At 41.4% G+C, this 15,936-nt stretch overlaps 1 protein-coding gene across 7 annotated transcripts in view; it reads right to left on the bottom strand.

The window, feature by feature from the left end:
- SPATA13 (spermatogenesis associated 13) overlaps nucleotides 1-15,936 on the bottom strand; it is a 106,463-nt gene that overhangs the window by 71,879 nt on the left and 18,648 nt on the right. The window contains exon 1 of one of the 7 annotated variants that reach the window (XR_014563559.1): nucleotides 11,129-11,530. The exons of 2 other annotated variants lie outside the window; for them this stretch is intronic. The gene's annotated coding sequence lies outside the window, so the exon portion shown is untranslated. Of the gene's footprint in view, nucleotides 1-11,128; nucleotides 11,531-15,936 lie in introns of those variants that run through there. 4 more of the 7 variants (XM_083736112.1, XM_083736115.1, XM_083736117.1 and 1 more) reach the window with 4 other exon arrangements.

Here is a 15,936-nt window from a genome sequence, read left to right as displayed (position 1 = left end):
AAGTGATGATGGGGGAAACAGTAGTACCCAAACAAACTGAGGAGACATTGCCTTGCCTCTTGCTACCTTTTCTCATGGTTGTGTGACAAATTACCCTAGCGAAGATTCTAACTGGGGAGAATGTTTTAGCATGAGACCACTAGAGATTTTCTTGCTGTTGCTTTGATGGGTTGTTTTCTATCTACAGTTGGAACAAAGTACTAAGTCTACCATTAACAGACCAAGGAGCCAGAATACCAAAGGCCAACTCTGATGTCGAAGTGGTTGGTTTCCTCTACAAAGAGTTGACTTCTTTCTGGGACATGCGGATTAAGGAGGTGAAACGATGCAATATATTTCCTAAAGCAGATGGGAATCGGTTCCACAAACTCATTCATTCGATGAAGAAATAAATATAGAAGTTTAACTTCTAAGTGGAGAAATAGCCTTTGTTAGGATTTCATTAGATAATGAGATGGCATCAAGATAACACTCCAAGCATTGATTAAATACTGACATTTACTGAATCCAGGAATTTAGGCTGTCTAGCATCCACAAACTCATGACACTATGTTCTACTTCCACTTCTGAATATCAGTTCCTGAAAACTGCAGGATGGGAAAGTGCTGTTATGCTCAGATGCTGAATTAGATGCGACCTGACCCAGCAGGCTCTTCTTGTGTGGTAACTGCATCTTTCATCCTGACAAACAAGTCTTCTTTGAGGGCAATGATTTTATATGGTCTTTTTATTTCCACAAGACAACTGTCCTACAGTTTCAGTTCTCAATATTAGAACACTTACTTCCTAACAGAATCACAGACTTTGGTTTTCTTGTGGTACATGATAGTATGGTTTATGGAATGGTAGCATGGCTAGGGAATGGTAAACACAGTTTATTTTTATAGGTTTGGACCTGTTACGGCTCATGGTTTTGACAAATAAATGCTTACAAAAGGAATGGGACCTGACGATCCTTGTTCTCCAATACTCCAACACCTATTTGCTCCTCTCTGCCTGGCTTGCAACTGCTTACATGTGCTATTTTCATTTTTCCTAGATACATATGATTATGTGCAATGTGCTGCTCTCCCATTTTTAATAACATCCTTTATCTTCTCATCTTAACAGCTGTGGGATTTAACTGCTGAGACAGATGAAAGATAAACGCTTGGGGATGCTGCAGAAATATTTAGGCAAGGTAGCAAAGTACTGTCCCTCCAAGGACTTTAAAAGAAGGCTAAAAATCCTAATTGGAATAGCTTTAACTACGAAACCCTCTACTCCTCAAATTTACTGGGAATTTTTTTTAATTAAGACAACAACTTGTAATAACAACAAATGTTCTTGTCACTTATTCTGTATGACAACAAGCAGTTGTGGAGAGCTAAGCCTAGCCTTCCTTTTTATAAACAGAGTCTAGCGGTATCTGATAGCACTACTTAGATGACTGAGTGAGGAAGGCAAGACTTTGGCCCACTGTTGTGGAGCCTTGTCTTAACAAAAGGCTCTCTATCTATTACATGCCACCAAGAGACCAATTTGAGGCTCTCTGTGGACAAAGTAGTGTCTGATAACAGCCTACAAAAAGAATATTTCTTCTCAGAAGTACCTGCAAACACAGTACAGACAATCCTCTTTGGGAGCTAGGCCAGGTTGGGGTGTGTCCAAAAGAGTCTTAGACACTGGTTTGAACAAAAAAGGTTTGTCTGGTTTTAAAAGACATACATTTCAACCACAGACATCCTGCAAAGAACATGGGAACTCTAGTTTACTTCTCAAAGCTACAATTCCCAGCACCTTTAGCAAACTACAGCCCCCACAATTCTTGGGGGGGAGAGGGGAATAATGTGCTTTAAATGTATGGTGTGTAAGTAGTCTGGTGCAGTGCTGTTTTTACTAGTATGGTTTTAATAGATTTTATATATGTATGTAGTTTTATTCTACATACATATATAAAAACATGCTTAATTGTTTTTAATGATTTTTTTCTAGGTTTTTAGCAGTTCTTGAGTCCCATCTGAGAAAAAAGGTAAATAATAATAATAGCAGCCCAATACTAAACACTGAAGGGGAAGTATTGTAGTTACATTCACATTTATGCTCAACTTTAATCATAAACTGTTTAAGAGTACTTGTCACAACAAATGAGCAAAGTTCAGTAGATGTTACAAACGTTTGTATGTCTGTATGCTTAAGAAGTAAAAAATATTCCTCCTTTGCTGTGTGCAAACATTTTTGGGGACTTAAGAGTTTTCTCATAAAGCTACAACAGTAGCCTCAGGAATAAGATCTGAAAGTTTTCTCAGTAGAGATCAGTTCACAACACTGGACACTGCTGTCAAACATAGTATTCTATTACAGTAGTAAGGTTGGCACCCTCTTATAACCCTTCATTAGTTTGCACCTTAAAATCGATAGAAAGGTTCCCCCTTTAATTAACACCGCCATTACTCTGGAAGCTAGAATGTGGCTCAATGGAAAGAACTAATGCTCCATGATATTGGGTTTCTCATTGGTAGCCCTTGGCCCTCTGAGGCCAATTTAACTAATAGCCTAATAATTATTTACTCAAGTAAGCATTAACCACCTTATGTCATGGTGCTTCTAAACAGCAAGAAAGTAAGCACTCTTTCTATGCACTCTCTTTTCTATGCTGGGAAAGATGACCAGTTGCTTTTTCTATCACAGCTTGCTGATTCTGTGGAACTAGACTCTGGTGGGGAACACATGTCACCCATCCACCAGGTGTTGCTGGACTCAAACTCCCACCATCCATGACTATTTGCCATGTTGGCTGGGACTGATGCAAGCTGGAGTCCAGTAATAGCTGGAGGGTCATGCGTTCCCCATCCCTGACCCAGACTACTCTTCAATCTCACTCCTATATGTGAAATTTGCTGATACTGCCTGCCTGCCTGGTCATCCAAGGCCACGTCTCAGGCAGTTTTGTCTGATGGGTCACTACTACCATTCTCTGTTGGCAGCTGAAGCACAAGACACCAGTTTCTACAGTTTCTTGACAGGTCTCTGCAAATAAAAGGCAATCTGCACATGCTCAGATTGGGACTAAACTGAAAATGGAAGATACCTGCTGCAGAATTTGGGTCATCATATACAATGCAAAACTCCGCTTATGCAAAACTGCAGAAAATCTGTTTATGCATCAGTTCCAGGAAAATTATGCTTACCTTGAGGTCACATTGCAAGATTTGCAGAAGCTATTGTTTTTCCTCCCTAGTCAAAACAGAACTTTCAAGGCAATTCTGTGCTCTCATGTAATACTTGGTAATGATGCACGTATTTTCCTCCCTAAACTGGCGCTGCTTGCCAGCAAGAACAACTTCGTGCAGATAAGGTGGCACTTTTTGTATTGCACAGACCATCTGTTCCAATCTGCCTTTCATTAACACTCATACTCACTTGTAAGCGGCATATCATTCAGTGATAGACAATCTTTCTTAACTACAATGGAACTCATTAAGGGAGCTCTGGCTAATGCAAACACCTTTCGGGAAGTATACATGTGCAGAAGAGTAGTATTTTTGTACATTAAGCAGTGTCAAACCTCTGCACGTTCCTAAAACAAACCTATTATCTTCATCTTTTAGCATTTAAAAATAAAGCTGTCCATCAAAGAAAGATCATTTAGTTGTTCAGGCATCTCGCCTTTTAGGCTACAGATCTATTTTTCACACACACTTTTATGGGAGTAAGCTCCATTTCGTCACAGTGCTGTGTCAACATGCATAGGTTTGTACCATTAATCAAGGTTTGAAGCCCTAATTTAAAGACATTCACACTTTAAAAGTCCTCACTTGGACACAATTCAATGACTACTAGCCATGGTGGTTATGTTTTACCTTTTTCAAGAAAAGTACTAAGATGCATAAATATTGTTTTGGGGGGAAATATAAAATATTTTCAGACGATAACATTGTTTTAAACTATATATCAACTATATGGGGTTTGACCACAGTTCAATGTAGACAGACTCTCTGTGCCCTTACTTCTGCTAAAAGACTGATATTAATTCACTTGAAAGATAATACCATGGTCCCCTTCAATCAATGAACAGAAGACATGACAACTCTGGCAACACACAAGAGATTGCTTTTAGGCACAGATTGTGTATGGATAAATATAATTATATTTGGAATCTATTTATAAAAAGTATAATGTATTGTTAATACTTTTACATTTAATGGAAAACTGCTGATTACTTATATACCCATATACTCTATTTTTTCACAATTTCAGTTCTTTGTTTCTTTTTTCTTTTCTTTCCCATTACCCTCTCACTGACTGAATACACACACATCCCTTCACTGTCAGAGGCAATATGCCTCTGAATACCAGTTTCTGGGAATCACAGGTAGGTAAAGTGCTATTTCACATAGGTGCTGCTTGTAGGCTTCCCATGGGCAACTGGTTGGCCAAGAACAAGATGATCTTGGAGTAGAAAGGTCTTTGGTCTGACTTCCTTATGTTCCCCTAATGTCAATGCAAACAGCCTTTCAGCATTAAATCTGAAAACACAGTGGAAGCTCGGGTTGTGGATGTAATCCGTGACAGAGAAACGTCTGCAACCCGCAGCGTTTATAACCTGCAGTGCTGCGTCTGCGCACGTGTGTGACACTATTTGGCGTTTCTGTGCATGCGCAAGCAGCGAAACCCAGAAGTAACCCTTTCCTGTACTTCCGTGTTTCTCGCGGTCCATAACCTGAAAACACGTAACCTGAAGTGTCTGTAACCCGAGGTACCACTGTATGTTGTCAGCATTGTACTAAAGACCCAAAACAGTACTAAAACAACATAGTTTGAATGATTCACACTGAAAATTTGAGTTAGCTTTATCGATGTTTTTGTAAACCACGCTTCTCATTGCATGTTGCGTTGTACAGATTGTGACAGCAAGATCCTTTTAACTGGGGAAGCCAGTGATTACAGCTAGTGATTATGCACACTAGTACAGCAGGACACAAAACTATTAAACAGCATTAAAGTGGGCAAAGAGAAAAGGAAAAGAGCTGGAAACAATTCATCTACATGACATCTTCCCCAGCTCTGTCGGTGGGGCTCTCTGTGACTGACATATAGAAAATTTGTCTGCATTAGCTGTTTTGCATTTGGTTTGCACCTGACTGTTATGTTGATAACTGTTAATAGTCCATACCATGCTGTGTCCTTTCTACTGTATCAAAACTTTCTCTATAAAATAAAAGTTATTGCCTATCAGATACCTTCATACAATGTTTCTCATGCATGTTTGGGCCTAAATCTTAGAGCAGGAGTCCCCCACAAGGTGGCCAAGGTGTGTGTGTGTGTGTGTGTGTGTGTGTGTGTGTATCACGAGATTTAATTCTGTGAAATGGGTATTTTATGGTGCCCAGAAGAGTTTATTAGATGTACTCAGGGCCCCCAAAGTTGGGGATCCCTGTTCTTTCCTTCCTAAATTTGTCATTATCCAACCATTCTTTCTCCACTTTTTCTTTTTTTTAACTATACATGGACAAGTCAGCCATACAACATTTCCTACTAGAGGACACCTAGCTCCTTATATTGTGGTAAACTAGAGTTCCCCAGGATTCTTTGGGGGCAGGTCATATGCCTAAAATGAGCTTTAAATGTATGCTGTAGGATAGAATGTTAAGAACCGATGTTCATATATAGTATATACATATAGGAAAATATTTTGTGCTTGTTTGCTTGTTTGCTTAAATCATAGCTTTATGGCGCTGAAGTGGTTCATACCTGCCCAACTTAGTAATTAATTGAACCACAGCCCTGAAGGACAGGAAATCTTGTGAACGTGCTGTCTGTATCTGACATCAGATGTAGGAGGACGCCTACTTCTCAGATGGACTTGGCATGTTTCTACTGCTGCACATGAATGATATTTCAGACTGTACTGGGCGGCAAAAGACAAAGTAGTTTCTTTTTTTTCAGGGTTCTTCCTTTTCTCTGATCAGTGAAAATGGGTAGAACAGTAAAAAAATTACCATATTTTTTGCTCTATAAGACTCACTTTTTCCCTTCTAAAAACTAAGGGGAAATGTGTGTGCATCTTAAGGAGCGAATGTAGGCTGCGTAGCTATCCCAGAAGCCAGAACAGCAAGAGGGATTGCTGCTTTCACTGCGCAGCGATCCCTCTTGCTGTTCTGGCTTCTGAGATTCAGAATATTTTTTTTCTTGTTTTCCTCTTCCAAAAATTTGGTGCGTCTTATAGAGCGAAAAATACGGTACTTAGCAGAGGTATAGGCCATAGGGAGGATTGTAGCTCAGTTGAAAAGCGTATGTTGAGTTGGTAGAGCATGAGACTCTTTATCCCAGGGTTGTGGATTTGAGCCTCACATTGGGCGAAATATCCCTCCATTGCAGAGTGGGACTAGATGATGCTTCCAATTCTACAATTCTATGCCTATGTCTATGTTTTGAATGCAGAGGGTCCCAGGTTCACTCCCCAGCATCTTCAGGTGAGCATGAGAGAAAACTCTGTCAAATCCTGGAGCGCCAACTGCCAGTCAGTGCAGGCAATCCTGAGCTAGATTAACCAATGGTCTGTCACCATATGAGGCAGCTTTATATGTTCCTATGATGGTTCCCATGGGATAAAAGAGAAAAGGTGGCCTGTGAATCTCTGGATATTTTTAAGACTGAACCTCACATGGGAAAGTATAGGCAGAATGTTGATGCTCTTTTAAAAATATATATACAGGACTACATTTTCTTTATAATTATTGCCAGAATCAGAGTCTAAAGAAGTCTGAAGTGTAGAAAAGCCACCAGAAGCTCATTATTATTTTAGGGAAACCAGTGTGAATTTTGCATTAGGCGTTTTAAAAAAGAGTTGAAAACAACCCCACGCGCACAAGCTTTTGTTTTATAAGTTGAAGCATTCATTCGAAGCTAGGTGGGGACCTTTTAAAAACACTACAAGGAGCCGGATATACACAGCTTGAGCCATTAAAATGTTATTAAAGGCAGCAGGGTCCAATTTAGTTCTGAACAAAATGCCTGACACAGCTGGGCAGTGGCGGTTCAGTGGAGTCAAGCAAAAAAGGTAGGGAAAAGTGATCCCTTATTACTGCACTGTGTGCTGATTCAGGTGTTACTCGTAGGTGTGACAGGTCGATTAATCTTACAAAAATTGGACTTTTGTCACCTTATGCTGACAGATCAACGATTAGAATATGTTTTTGTGTATGGATAACCACATAGATTGCTAAGATCAATTAAACCTCATCACCACAGCATTTAAGAGTGCTTTTTTTGAACGTGCAGCACAATCCTGTGCATATTTGTTCGAGAAATTTTTTAACCAACAAGCAGTTGATCATTTTTATTTATTTTAAAATTTAATTTAAAAGCAAGTCACACTCTGTCCAGTGGGACTTACTATCCAGTGTATATGTTTACAATTGTAGGCCTAATTCCCATTTTCTTCCTGTTGCTATGGTGGGTCTGCACCAATGTCTAGCGTTGCATTTTGTCCCAGTAGAATCATAGAAACATAGTGTTGGAAGGGACCCTGTGGATCATCTAGTCCAACGCCCTGTAATGCAGGAATATGCACCCACATGGGGATCAAACCCAAGACCTTGGCATTGTCAGCACTATGCCCTAACCAGCTGAGCTACCCGGCAAGTCAATTACCTAAGCATTCCAGCCCTGGTCTCTACACATTTTCCTTATATGTGCAGGCCACCTCTTGGCCAAGAGCTATTTTTTTGAGATGTTAGTTCTTTGGAAAATAAAACCATACATCTAATGTTAGCACAGAGATAAAGGGTTGTATCTGATTATTCCTATGGAGGAAAGTCAAGTGTTGAGAACAATGTTGTGATAGCCATGAGCATCAACAGGATTATCCTAAGGGAGAGCAAACAATGCCCCCTCTTCCTGTACTCAAGGGACACAGTGACATTGTTCTGAGACACAAGTCAGATTCATAGGGGAAGAGTGGGAACAGTTTCTTGGTTAGGAGGAGAGAAAGCTTCCTCACAATGAGGCCACGTTCATGTTTAGAGAAACAGGGGCTGAGGAGATTTGAAAAGTAGGCTTGATTTGTAAGTAGGCTCTCTCCCCTCCCAGTTATTAAATAATAAGCAGTAATGAACTGCTCTTCATCTTATAAAGGTGTGGTGATCTCTAACTAACTTTTCACCCATCCATCGCTTACAAGAACTGTTGTGTGTGAAGACTAGTCCTGAATCTATCTGATCCTAGATGTACAAGGCAGGTGTTGTTTGGATAGCGATAAACCTGAATTAGAATCTTACGGCTTATCCACACTTACCTTTCCTCCAAACCACATAAAGCGGGATATCAAATCCAAACTCTTCTTCTTCTTCTTTGTGGTAACTTATTCATGTCAACCCGGGATGGGGAATTTGTGGCCCTCCAGATGCTGTTAAGACTACAACTCCCATAATCGCTGACCATTTGCCATAATGGCAGTGGCTGATGGGAACTCAAGTCCAACAACGTCTGAAGAATCATAGGTTTCCCACCCCTGATCTAAAGGAATACTCCTGGCAAAATACTTCTGCACAAAATTAGTATCCTAATTATTTCAGTAAGGCAAATAGATTCAAGCCAAATATAAATCAATAGTTAAGGTCTTAAGCTCATTCCTCCAGGCTCTGATAAAGTGAAAAGGTAGTACATTATGAAGCATAACGAATGCACCCAGCTTTGGTTGCTGATAGCAAGGGAAAAGAAACTGGGCCCAAGTAGAAAGCTACATTGCTCACAGGATTTCTGAAATCCTGAATAAATTGGATGCAAGAATTACAGCAGACCCAAACAGCCTAACATTGTATAGCCTGCCAACAATTGCACAGGAGATCACCTAAGGTCTAACTGGCCTTGGCAGGTTTGCTGGAGTTATATTTTCACATGGATAAACCATTCCTGAACAATTTCTACAAAGCAAGCTTTCATTTACCATCATGCCTTATGCCAACTAACATATGTGAAACCACTAAAATTTCAAAATAATGCTCTGTGGTCTCTGTCATTATGTCTTTTAAGGAACCACGGTAGAAAGCAGGAGAGGTGAGAAGTAGGTAATCTGGAGGCCCAACCTCCTCTCCAAGAGGCCCAGTTGTTATGACTGGTTGAAGATAGGAAGAGAAAGGCGAGGGAACATCTCCTGCCAATTTCATCAGGCCTCTATTTTGTTTGTTTGTTTAATTAGTTGTATACTGCAATTTCATTTTTAAAATATCAAAGTGGTTTACAATAATTATACATGCACACACACTAAAAGCCACATAAAATTAAAAACCTAGGATCTGTGGCAATTCAGGCAAGGAGCCACTGTGTCCTTGTCCCGTTCATCAACTTAAGAATTCACAAGAGAACTACCCAAAAGCACATGAGCACTGTCTGCTCCATCACTCAATTTCTCTTATGTGGGGAGCTTGACCATGGAGAAATAATACTGCAATTTGTAGAATTAGATGGGAACATTTACCAGTCTTGCCCTGCTAGCTGTTCTGCTTTATTGGGAACAGCACCAATTAAAAATCATGAGGGCCTTGCACCAAAAGATATTCTGGCACCCCTTACCTCCAACATGCCACACACTTGAGAAAAACGGGGTCAGATACATTATCCCTGCTCCCAACTTGCATATGTTCATGTTAGTGTCAGCAAGGGCCTATACAAATTGAACTGTACATATCGTGCACATGTGCCTGGAAAAGCTGGATGTCTGGTTGCATGGATTACATCTCAAGCTTTTAATAAAGATTTTCAGTTATTTCTTGGGACACATGAGCCCTGCTTAATGGTACAGAGGCTGCATATGCACTTTGCATTTAAAGTACATTCCCACCCCCCACAGAATCCTGGAAACTGCAGTCCACCCCTCACAGAGCTACAGTGACAACCCTTAACAAAGGACAGTCTCAGAGCAGGGTGTCCCTTAAATGTATAATGGGTACCTAATCTAAACGGAAAGCTCAGCTAAAAGCTGTGAAGTTAACTTGGGGAAGAAGGAAGGAGCAGACAGGTGGGTGGGAGGAGTTAGAGGGATAGAAGGGAGACTATTGAATGGATCTGCCCTGTTTTAAAACTCAGCAACATGTTTAAACAATGTTCTTATGTTCCCCTATACTTTGTTGTTCATCAGCCAATCCATTCTCCCCACTTCACTAATTTAACACCACATGAAACATGAATATCAAAGGAGAAGTGGGAATACTGGGCATGTACATTATCAGTGCTTGCCTAACACACAGGTGGTGTGTTCAGTTTTTATCAAGTAGGTACAGTACATACAGATAATCCACATCATAAATATTCAGTCATCCAAATCCTATGTTATTCATGATGATAAAATTTGCACAAATTACTTTCCGCCCATTCATCCTATGGCCATGAAATCAAGGTAATCTTGAGTAAATAACACTCTCCTCGTGTAATTGAACATACCATTTAGTTTTTTTAGAAGATACTACAGACACCCTAATCCTGAATACATTAACTAAGCACCTTGACTGCCTCGGATTCATTAACACTGGAGGAGTTTGTGTGTGTGTCAAATTGTTAATCCCAAATAAGCGAGTACTGTACTGTAATGGCATTGTAGCCACAGGCACCCAGATATACATACAAATCCATATTCCTCGTATATCCATAAATTCCGAACTTTGGAAGATTTCAAACTGCATCAATTATCAAAATTAAGCATCTGGACCCGAATACACCATTGCAAGCTAAGTCTGCTTCAGTCCTTTAAAGCCTCTTTCCAGTTTTCGGTTTGTTGGTTTGTTTTTTAAATAAAACTTGTGTTTGTTGTAAAGATTCAGCACCCGCACAACACACCTTCCCTCGAGCCCTGCTAACCGAGCACACGAAGGCTTGCTTTCCAGTGAGCGCCCTCGGGCTTTCAGTTTTTATCCATCTCTGCTGTAGATGCAGCAGCAGCAAAAGCACACTATTGCAACAGAACTTTTAAAAAGCTCTACGCGTTTGGGTGCAAAAGCGCCCGGCTGATGCAGCTTGATCGCCACACTCAAACCACGACTCGTGGCACCGTGAGCCCACTTCGCCTTTAAACGGCTGCAACACACTTCCAGAGAACAGGAGAAAAGAAAAAAAAAGTTAGAGGTGGGCAAACACCACAGTCCTCTCTTACCTGTCTGTGGAGAAGGCAGGGAAAAACCCAGGCACCTGCAAGTTCCCCACAGCAATACGGAACGGATCCCGAATTATTTCCTCCCCAGCAGCATATCAATAAAAGTTACTGTTTCAGCCTCTCCTCTCCCCCGCAAGCCCTAAACCACCAGCTAAGCTTTCGGGTCCTGTGACTAATATTTACCCTTCCTAAGCCTGGGCGAAGTGCAGTCGGTATCTGGAGCTTTTTAAATGGATTCTGAGTACGGAGTGCACCTCGCTGTTTCCAGCAGCCAGTCTCCTCCGCCAATCAGCGGCCTCGGAGCCGACCTCTCCTCCCTCTTTCGCTCCCGGTCCTGCCTCCCTCGCCTCGCTCCACCGTAGGCGGCGGCAGGACTGGGAACGGAGTGTGAAAGCACGAAACGAGCACGCTTCTCAATTTTGTTGTCCTCCCTCTGCCATCTTAAGACTTGCAGCCTTCTTTCCTTCAGGAATCATAGACCCAGTTCCCGTAATTTGTTGGCATAGTAACCACCCCTAGGTTGTTTTGGTTCCCCTCCCCTTCTTCTTTTTGTATGAACAGCATGGAAAGGAAGAACGCCTCGGCCTGTAGCAGTCTGTAGCTACATGCAAAACATAATGAAATAAAAGGCACAATTCTGAGAACTGCAGGAGGCTAGGCCATGCCAACCCTCCCAATTATTTTCTGTGGGGACAAGGGATCCTGAGGTGTCTTCACATTCTTCTCCGCCCCAGCATAATGAGGGGGCAGAGGAGATAGACATAGAGAACCCCACATCCCTATCCGGGAATCGGAGAGGCCAATACTTCCCCAAATTCCAGAATCATGCCAAATATTTTATTTTAATTATTTTTGCCTTTCTTTACAGGCACACCTTCAGAATACCAATACCAATTGTATTGTTTATAGGCCACCACAACCCAAAACTCAGAAGTTGGCAGAACATCCAGTACAATTATAACAACGTCAATACCTTACCAATTTTTATTTTACTCATGAGGGGAAGGGTAGGTTCTAAGAAATAATAATAATCCTCCCCACAGGGAAACTTTGGGCTCTCAAATTTCAGCGGCACTAAAATTCAGGCGCCTCCCCCCCTCTCGCTCTCTGTTTTACATCATTGTTGTGGTACGTCATGTGGGGCCGGCACCCAGTGCGGCTGAACTGGTCATGCCAGCCCAAAATCACTTCTCCCCACTCTCTACAAGTGTTGTATTTTAAACTAAGAAATATTGGGTCATATCCAGTGGTGGCTTTGTCTTACTGCAAAGTGCTTCCACTCAAGCACTTTTTGCTCACCCTTACTGCCTACAGAAGCCCACTGCACCATATCCTATATTGTTTCAGTGGGATTCCCTGCCCTCAGGAAGAGCTTTTCATGGAGCGGGGTTCAGCAGGTAAGAAGTATCAGTGAAAATTGGGTGCCTACATGGCGCAAGTAGAAGTGCTTTCTGTGAAGGCAAAGCCACCTTTGAACACAGCCCACTAAGTATCAACTTTAGAAACAGACTACAAAAGAAAACAGAATAAGCACCAGCAGATAAAACCAAGTTCATCAGCCAAATTCATCTGATTCGGATAAGATTACATAACTCTTAAAATGTCATGCTGAAATAAGTTTTAATCATGAAAATCAAGTTTGTGCGAAAGTATAATGAAATTTGGAACCCATTTATACAAAATAAAGCAGGTTAACATTTGTAATTGTTAACTGTTAACAGTTGTTATTGTGATACATAGCTGTCAACGTTTCCCTTTTTTAAGGGAAATTCCTTTATTCCAAATAGGATTCCTCGCAAGAAAAGGGAAAAGTTGACAACTATGTTGTGATGGAATATAGCCTTTTTCCTTTTTCTTCACTTTAAGGCACTTTGTGTTGGATTTAAATTTAAAAGAGAAAGTCAAATTTGTTGCCTGTGCTTTTCCAAAATCACCATTATACTCACAGTCAAGATGAAAAGTGGGTTTATCCTTTCCCCCACCACAGGTTCCTCCTGAGGGTGGCTTGATTTATTCCCCATAGCGTGGTATTTTTTCCTAATCCACGCTGGCGAATGTAAGTATGAAAGCGGATATGTGTGCATGTATGCGGCTGTTCTTCTCAACTAGTTAACGTGAAGATCAGAATGTGATCTTATACATACTTTTTTAGCTGCTTAGGAAGACTGTGTCCCTAACCACTTTACATTCATCCTCAGAATTTAGTCATCTTTGGCCCAAGTGCAATATAATTTGCAAACCTAAATAGGGCAATCTCCTGCACCTATTGTGGGGTGGTGCCCACAAATTTTTGTGATGACGCTGGATGCTAAAAACAGTCAATTCAGTTTTGGAATAGTGCCACATGAATTCAGTCATTCAGGGTAATATTCTTAAACCCTATTTTGTTTAACAGATTTCTGCCAATCTCCACAAATGACTTCAAGTGTGTAACAAACCATGGAATCCTTGTGGATGCAGAGAGGACAGGTCTCAAAAATGGACAACACAAAAATATGTGCCATGTTTTCTTATGTATAATGGGACCTTTTTTCCCTTGAGCAAAAAAAGCAAGCAGATTACCGGTAGTTTCTTTTCAATAGCAGGATGTCTGGTGGATACAACAGCATTTACAACAACAAAAGAGTACATTTTCCTGGATTAAAATGGACAGCATACTCTTATGCCCATTATAGAGCTGTTCTCACCTTCCCTCCAGGTATTGACTCAACATGAGGGAGGGGGAAAGGGGTGGTGTTTGCTAACCTGCATATTCTCATATCCAGAACTTTTTTTCAGCTGGAACTCACCAGAACTCAGTTCCGGCACATCTCAGGTGGGCACCATTGCCGTTATAAGGGAACAACATAGGCATTCATGGTGAATTCCGGCACCTCTTTTTCTAGAAAAACAGCACTGCTCATATTTCTTTTGCTGGGACCCATCTTCTCTGCTACCTTCTCTCCATTTAAACTTATTTTTTAATATAGTTTACTTTGGTTACTGCAGCTTTTGCCAACCTTGGCCTCTCCATTTTGGCAAAGACTGCCTTATAAGGTGATTGGGCACACCACTAAGTGTACTGTTGGCACAACCTTATTCTCCAGCCATCTTAAGTGACGAAGAGACATCTATTCATATAAACTAGCATATGCAAATGTGTGCCATAGGAACTTTATGGTACCTAGCAAGACCCCTGCTTCTGGGATTTTCTAGTTACTTGGGCTGGGGCTGGGCTGAACATGAAGAATCCTGGCATATTCATATGGGATGATGTTTCAGCCCATATATGGGCAGACTGAAGCCTCCACGCTGCACAGGATTTTCCTGGCATGCATTGAGGCACCTTATGGGCACAGAATCTACTTGCATTACAATGTGCAGTCACCTATAAAGATGATTCAAATACGAAGCGCATTATTTTTTGCGTGACATACATCTGGCACTTGTGCGGCACACCCTCAGGAAACACTGGGGTACAGGTAGGGTGCCATCAGAGGCATAAAGCACAAATGATGCAAATCTCTGCAGTTCATTCTGGATACTCATTTGTGCTGCTAAGCATCTCAGCTAGTCAGAACATTCTGTCCACCCTGCAATAACCATTTCCTTTTTCTCTCTCAATTAAGCCTTCCTCTCACCAAATGTAAGTATTTGAAGAAAAGTTGCCAGCTCCTGTTTGACGCATCCATCTGTCATGCAGATATGTGAGCATTTCCAAGGAATGAAGGGCTAAAATTATACTGCTGCTAGATCACTTTCAGATTCGGATTAAAGCCATGTGCCTTTGTAAAAGCTGTCAAGTGTGTTTGATGATGTGAATGGGTGTAATTACATGCTGGTGGTCACTGCAGGTAGAATCAGTTGTTGAAAGGTGGTGTAGGTGGTAAAAGTGTGAGCTGTGAGTCTGGAATCTCTCTTTATTATGTGGGCATTAGACAGTGGTAGGAAAGCCACTATCTCTCAGACCCTATCTACCCCTTCCATCCGCAATATGGGGATAATATAGGCCTACCTTGCAGAGTTGTAACAATAATTTTTAAGATAATGTATGTGAAGCTCTTTAAATATTTCAAGTGGTATGCTAGTATCATTATAACAACTTCATAATCTTCCTTTAGTCCACCATTTATTAGGTAGGCATGATCTAAGCAGTTAAACAGTTTTGAGTTCCATTGAGGTCAAGGAAAAAGACTAGGAACTAGTGTAAGGTAAAGGTAAAGGTACCCCTGACCATTAGATCCAGACGCGGATGACTCTGGGGTTGTGGAGCTCATCTCGCTCTATAGGCCAAGGGAGCCAGCGTTTGTCCGCAGACAGCTTCCGGGTCATGTGGACAGCATGACTAAGCCGCTTCTGGTGAACCAGAGCAGTGCACGGAAATGCCGTTTACCTTCCTGCCAGAGCCAGGTACCTACTTATCTACTTGCACTTGACGCGCTTTCAAACTGCTAGGTGAGCAGGAGCTGGGACCGAACAACGGGAGCTCACCCCGTCACGGGGATTCAAACCACCGACCTTCTGATCGGCAAGCCCTATGCTCTGTGGTTTAGACCACAGCACCACCCACATCCCCAGGAACTGGTGTAGCTAGTGGTTAAAAGATCAACTTATGAATCAGGAGCTGCTTCTTTGCAACTCAGCCTGTTCCATGAATTTATTTCAGGCAGTCATTGCACAGGTGCAAATTACAGTGCATGCGCAGATTAGAACTTCAGTGAATTGGAGTTTGGTGTAGGGAAACAAATTAGGTTTCGAGTGAATATATCCCCACCGTCTCCCTGGTTTGTTCAGCAATGCAAGAATGTGAGTTGAAATGCAGCAGGTGA

The sequence above is a fragment of the Podarcis gaigeae genome (assembly GCF_964106915.1).
Source record: "Podarcis gaigeae genome assembly, chromosome: 4".
NCBI classification, from domain to species: domain Eukaryota; kingdom Metazoa; phylum Chordata; class Lepidosauria; order Squamata; family Lacertidae; genus Podarcis; species Podarcis gaigeae.
Note: the sequence above shows the minus strand (reverse complement) of the source record. Positions and strands in the feature narration are given on the sequence as shown.